The following is a 6954-nucleotide window of genomic DNA, read 5'->3' as shown; positions in this document are numbered from 1 at the left end:
TTTCAACATCATTTTATTTTATAGCAGCTGGAAGTGACGGTAAAATTTAGTGCAAGAGAGAAAAGAGAGATGAGAAATCAACATATATAATGAGTGTTTTGGATTATCTCTGAACTCTGAATCTCTGTACTCCGTTATTACAGAAAACCAGGAATTGTTAGAACAGTGCTTCTCAAATTTAATGCATATGAATCACCTGGGGATCCTATTAGATTGCAGGTTGTGATTCAGTAGGTTTCCGGTAGAGCCTGAGATTCTTCATCTCTAACAAGCTCCTGGTGATGGCAATTCTGCAGGTCCACAGACCACACATTTCGAAGCATAAGGGGTTAGATAAAATTAGAATTCAAGCTACATTTATATATATACATAAATGTGAGTAGTTTATTGCTAAGATGCAGGAATATATATACACATATATTGTAGGGATACATATACATATACTGTATGTGTGTCGTGTTTGAAACAAACTAGTAGCTGGGATTCATGGTTTCTTGCCCTGGTTCTGCCACAAATTAGTGGTGTGGCTTAGTTTCTTCTTGCTTCATTTCATTTCTGAAAATGAAGGGATTGAATTATACGTTTTTTAAGTTTCCTTCCAGCTTAATTTTCTAGATGAACATTTTTTTCCACTGGGGGGAAAAAAAAGAAATTTACTTACAATTGTATGGGATTTAACAGACACAGAGAAAGTAACTTTTGATCCTCAGATTTTTTTTTTTCACCTAGCCCTCAGGAAAATCCTCCTGCAGACCACTGTTCCGCATTCATTTGAAATGGAGAAAATGTAGCAAATTGTTTCTCATAACTAAAGTGTGAATGTCAATGAAGGGACCATACATAGATATCATTTAGAAAACAGCATTAGATTTTCATTTAAAAGAACTCCGTTTGACTCAATGTCATAAACAAAGCCAAGCGGTCAGCCTCACATCTTTAACAATTCCAAGGAATTTATGGGGAAGGGAGGAGGACTGGATGGAGGGAAGTGCAGCAAGAACCTCTAAAAGCATCCCGAGAGAAAAGTCGCCTTGGCAAATACTCCAGCTGGAAGTACCTCTTCAAGCCAGCGTAAACACTTAGACACACTTGTTCATACAACACGAGCTATGCAAATTGTCCCCATTTTCTTCTTACAAATTCTGTCAAGTTTGTATTATTTATGAGCTAACCAACTTCATAGCTAGCCTTTCACCTTGTCATATTTTCCTACGTTCTCAGAGCTAATCCAGTCTGCCTTGTGCCTTTCCTGGCAGCATTGTGTAATACGAAAATGGACACATTAAAAGCATGGTCTCTGATAGGAAGGGAATCCATAACTAAGCAAAGGGATTATACCAATGATGAGGGAATCAAGACCATTCTCAAATCCATTGACCCTTCCATTTTCTTCTTTTTTAATCTTTTCCTTTTTCAGATACTGTGCCAGGTATTTAGAGGCATCTACAAAATAACAAATTGTTGAGTATTTTGACTAATTGTTTTAACCAGGAAAAGAAAGTCATAAAAGACACTCATGGTGACTTTGCCAGGTTGTCTGTACAATCCCTTCAGGCACACCGCTGGAACTGACCTACGTCATGAGTGGCCAGCCAGTTGCACAATGCTGGATAATTTTTTACAAAGACAATATATTTATTCATTTTAGAAGGTGTGTTAAGTATCAAAATTCCCTTAATTGTGTTACAAGTAATAATAAGTAGACAAGGAATGGATTTGATTTTTTTTTCTTTTCTGGCCAAGAGCAACACCATTTATCTAATGGTAGATATTTATTTTAAAATTTAGATGAGCTCTCCTTTAAAAGATAAAGCACCTCGAACTACATCCACACTTGAGATTTGAGTCGTTAAAAGTCTAATGATAAATGGAACCAAATGAAAGGTGTGGCTAAATTAGGCATATCTATGCATGTGCACATAATTACACAGAATATGTATGTATAATTTGCCTTTAAGGGTATTTCTGTCTATACCTGAAATTCCCAGGTGTCCTCAAACAAGGACAGCTTTGTGATGTCATGCTTTTAATGGAGCCCTGTTACCATGGGAATATCAGAGCTCCCTCTCAGAATAGCATTTAGTTCTGACAACTAAAGAAGCTAGAGAATTTCAATTAAGCCATAGTCTTAGCACCTCCCAGCACCTACAAATTTGAAAGTTATCAAGTACAGAAGTATTGCCCATTTGCCTGAGAAGATGTTGACTTTTGGCCATGTTACAAAGTAACATGTATACAAATGAGTATCTTTTCAACCTTCATCTCTAATAGTCTGTAACATGGAGGTATATTTTGCTAGGTCCTCTAAAGACCAACTGAGTATAGTTCATTAATTCATTCACTGGTTCATTCATTCAATACATACACGTAGAAAGTGAGTGTCTGGTAGATATCTCCAGTGCCCAGCGTAACATGGTATTGATGAGACTATATGCATACACAATTCTTACCCTTGATGACCTTGAAGTACCATGGAAAATTATTATTAAGTGTTAAAAGATGGAAACACAGGATATAATATGGAAATAAGTAGGAATTGAAGGACCAAGTGGATACAGAGAAAGGATCTTAGAATGTCAAATGAATTAGAAAATGCCTCTGACGAGACTTCAGAGGCAAAGAGGAAAAGATGGTCCATCATCATCCCAAGCAATTAAATTCCCCTCCCTCTGGCAATGGTAAAGAGGATCTACCATGGTGGGGAATGTTGCAGTCACAGCATTAGCAACTAGAGAACCAAGGTCAGAGCCAGAGGAAGTGCAACTGTGGAGGCCAGAATATGATTATGAGCAACTAATGGGGTTATAAAAATATCTTTCCAAGAGGTCTTTAAAAATAGATTCACTTCAGTTGTGGAGTAGGAATGATGTTATACTTCTTGAATGAAGGAAAGTGGACCAGATGACTGAAGGGTGTTGTTCTACCCCAAGATTGCCACAAATGGCATCCAGTTGAGGGAATAAACAAGGCTGAAATCCAGCCAAGGTTCTGCTCACCAAGCTATGCACCCTGGCTTAGGGCTATGTCCACCTGGAAGAAAAGCGCTTTTCCTAATATGTACAAAGTATCATAGGAGCTAAGGAGACCCTGCTCCAATCCTATAAGTCTGTAAGTGAATCTAGATCCACTTTTAAATTTGTTTGAACAACTCTTCTATTCTACAACAATTTAATGGGCATCAATTATGTGCATGGCCAATGTCCTCCATTCTTCCTGAAATATGTGAAATCATTAGTGCTATTTAGGAACTCTGATTTCAGGGCATCATTCCAATCTAAATACAGAATAATGATCCCTGTGCCTGTAGCTTAAGGGAGTGAGAACAGTTCACATCATTAAATATTGTCGAGTCATTGGGAGCATGTTTTTAAATCTGTGAACTAAGTAACATTATCAGATCCCCATCTTGATATAACTTGACATCTGTGTCTTTATCATATATTTTGAGTTCTCCCAGCTATATTTCTTCCCCAAATACTATCATTTTAAAGCAGCCCCTGGGTGAGGAGCCAAAGCACTTGATTTCAAACATTGGCTTTACAATTTGACTCACTTTTTGACTTTGAATACAAATCACTTAAGTTCTCAGGGCATTACCTTCCCTCTGGACAGTAAAAGAAAAACTAGCCTCTGACTCCACAGGGATGTTGTGGAAATAAATGAGATGTAGGTCTACAGAGTCACTTTAAGCTCCTAGGAATGAAAGAGCTTAAAGAGATATAAGGTTTCAGTAGTTATTCTTTATTTTTTCAGCTTACAAGTAAGAGAAAAAGGTTCACCTTGGTAAGTCTGGAAGAATACAGCCTCACTGACTACTTCCCCTGAAATGTAACTTTTTCTCTTCTACATTCACAAAGTCTATTGTAATTCTGGCTGTTGCCTCAGTGAAATTAATAAGAATCTGCCATACCCTCAGGCAACAAACAAGAGTGGTCACGCTCTGTGTGGGGTGAATTATCTGCTACCAGTCGGGCATCATACAATGCATGCCCCTGCAGTGGCTGTGAAAAAAACCCTCTAATGAAACAAAGAAAGTGTTACATTACAGAAAAGAAGAAGTTGCTGAGATGGAGTTCCCAGCTAGGATATTGATCTGACAGGGTCCAGAAACACAGAGGTAGAAACCTTCCAGCACTTTTTTTTTTAGGAGAACTAAAACCACATTCTGCCAGTGTCAGAGATACTCTTTCCCAATGCCAACAGAGTAGTCCTGAGAAGAGGATCACAAATAACCAGCTAAAACTCCTGATACTCTCCTCTGCCCCAGGATGAAGAGTCCCTGACAGGTGATATAGATAAGTGCTGTACAACCTGTCACTTTATCTTCCTTAAGAGAGTAGCATAATCCATGGAGCTCACAAAAACTCTTCTGTGGCTTCGATCCCATTCTGACATTCGAGAGAAAAGTTGACAGCCATAGATTAAAGGAAAACACTATAGTGAAGAGATACTTACAATAGGTGGCTGTGACTAAAGATGTGTTTTGGCAAGAATTAGCTGGAAAGGCATATTGGCATGCTGACATGGGGCTGTAAGCTTGTGGATCAAGCTTTGTCTTTGTCTTCGTCTCATTGGGGCCCATGTTTGCTTACAGGCTTTGCTTTTCTTCATTTACTCATTCAATAGATGTTCACTGAGCACTGTAATGGAAATTGATGGTAGTCTCCCCAAATGTATTCTCCTCTTTCCTGAGCAAGTAGCTATCCAACTAGAACCTAAATTTTCCATCCCATCTTACAAAGAGATGTGGTGACCTGTTTGTACTGATGGAAAGTGAATGGAAGTGATAGAGGCAACTTTGATATTACTTGCTTTAAAGAAAATCCTTGACCTGGATGTCTGCTCTCTCCTTTCTACTTACTGAAAATGGCAGTTGAGCCTACCTACCTGCCATGGAATATAATGTGAGAAGCCAGAAGCCGTGGGACAAATGTCTACATACTCAACAACCTGAATGCAACATAACAGGGCAGAGAGCAAGAGTATAAAACTAGATAAAGACTGGGGCTTCAGTTCTATGCAGATCTGAGTTCAAACTCTTGCTCTATCCTTTACTAACCACATCCTTGAGGCAAAACACTTAACTCCTGTAAATTCCTATATTGGTCCTTGGGAACCAGGATACCAGAAATAATAATATATACTTAATAGGGTTGTGGTGACAATCAGAAGGATTAAGCATGTAAATAACTTAGATAGAGATTTATGCATTACCAGGTGTGATTATCAGAATTTGGTCCTTCCACTGCTCTTGTTATCTCTAACTTTCATGTGGAAAGGCTTAAAGAAAAGGTATGAACGTCATTATCTTATTCAACCCCATTAGGTGAGGCAGGTATCATCACTCCCACTGAGCAGATGTAAAAGCTGATTCTCAGAGGGAACACCACTTAGAAAGTGACTGATCCAAAATTTGTTTCCAGATCTGTCTGAGTCCAAAGCCATACTAGTATACCAAATGTATCACAATCAGGGCCAGTAATCACTGTTCAGATATTAGTCCAGTAGGGGCAATTCTTCAAGGTCATATCGTAAGGTTCCTAGCTCTGGACCCAGTGGATAAATTGGTTCTCTTTCCTGTGTTTCCATGATACTTTCTACCTCTGTTGTATTCAATTAACAGTGCTCATAATTATGTTTGTTCATCTGGCATTTCCTACTAGAACATGAACACTTGATATAGGACCATTTCTTAAACATTTCTGTCCCAGGACTTAGTATGATTCCTGATATGTACTAAGCACTCTATTAATAATTGTCATGAATGACTGTCATGTGAATAGATGAATATATATTAAAAACTGGAGTGTGAATAAAGAAAAACATACTAAGGTGGTTGTTTGTTTGATGCAAAGGAAATGGAGGCATTTGGTTTTGAAAATAAATGGATGGTAATGAAACATTTAATAAAATCCATGAAGCATAAGAAATTAATACAGACAGTCCCCATGATGGAAATGAAGATTTTCCAGAAGTTATATACCAATCGCTTTGACCTCAAAGACATAATGAAATGATACACATCATCTATAAGGTCCAGTTCACAAAAGCTTTTAAACTTCAGTTGAAACTGAAATATTATACAATTGCATTAGAAAAAAATTATAAAAAACAATATGGTTGAAACACCAAAAAAAAAAAAAGGAGGAAAATAGAAAAATCAAGATTTTGTTCTTTGGTAAAAGTAAGTTTAGTTACAGAAAGATAAGGAAGGAAATGTTGACTTTTAAGGACCCTGAATGCATTTACTGTGCATTCTTCAGTGGTTTTAGAGGTTCAATGCACCGGTTCTTTATTCTCCCTAATTCCACATCAAAGCTTTCTGCTTTCATTCCCTTTACTAAGGAAATATTGCCATCAAAACTCATGTATACTGAACAGACTGGATTAGCCTCTTTTTTTTTTTTCTCACAAGTAGAACAAAGAGAGGGAGACAAATATTTCTAAGAAAACTGGGGAAAAATTGGAGAAAAATGAGTTGCATAAGAAAAGTTAAAGGGAAAATAAATAAGTAGCCTGAAAGATAGTGGCTGGTGTGAAATTTACTGACTTATGATCAGCATAATATTAACAAAAATGGGAAAATGAGGCCAAATCTTTATAATACTTAAAAAAAATAAAAAGCAAAAGACAATGAATGACTCACAGTATTCTTCCATGCTGGCCAACAAATAATATCAGCAGGCTAAGGAATTTGGGCTGTTATTAAGAACAGACAGGAGGATCAGATACATTGTTGTAGAGGAAGAAATGAGGTGCAACAGGTTTCTATTTACATAAATAGATTAATTTCAACTTGATGTATTTTTAAATTCAGAGAAACTGAACTGATGTCCTCCATGTCTGTGGAAAGGTGAACACTAAGAAATAATGTAAAATGGGTATTTAAATTTGCTGAAATAGAAGGCAGACACTACCTGTCATGAGATGCACACAAAAGCTATTATGGAAAAC

This window comes from Leopardus geoffroyi, chromosome B3 (genome assembly GCF_018350155.1).
Source record: "Leopardus geoffroyi isolate Oge1 chromosome B3, O.geoffroyi_Oge1_pat1.0, whole genome shotgun sequence".
Classification (NCBI taxonomy): domain Eukaryota; kingdom Metazoa; phylum Chordata; class Mammalia; order Carnivora; family Felidae; genus Leopardus; species Leopardus geoffroyi.
This window is presented reverse-complemented; position numbering follows the sequence as displayed.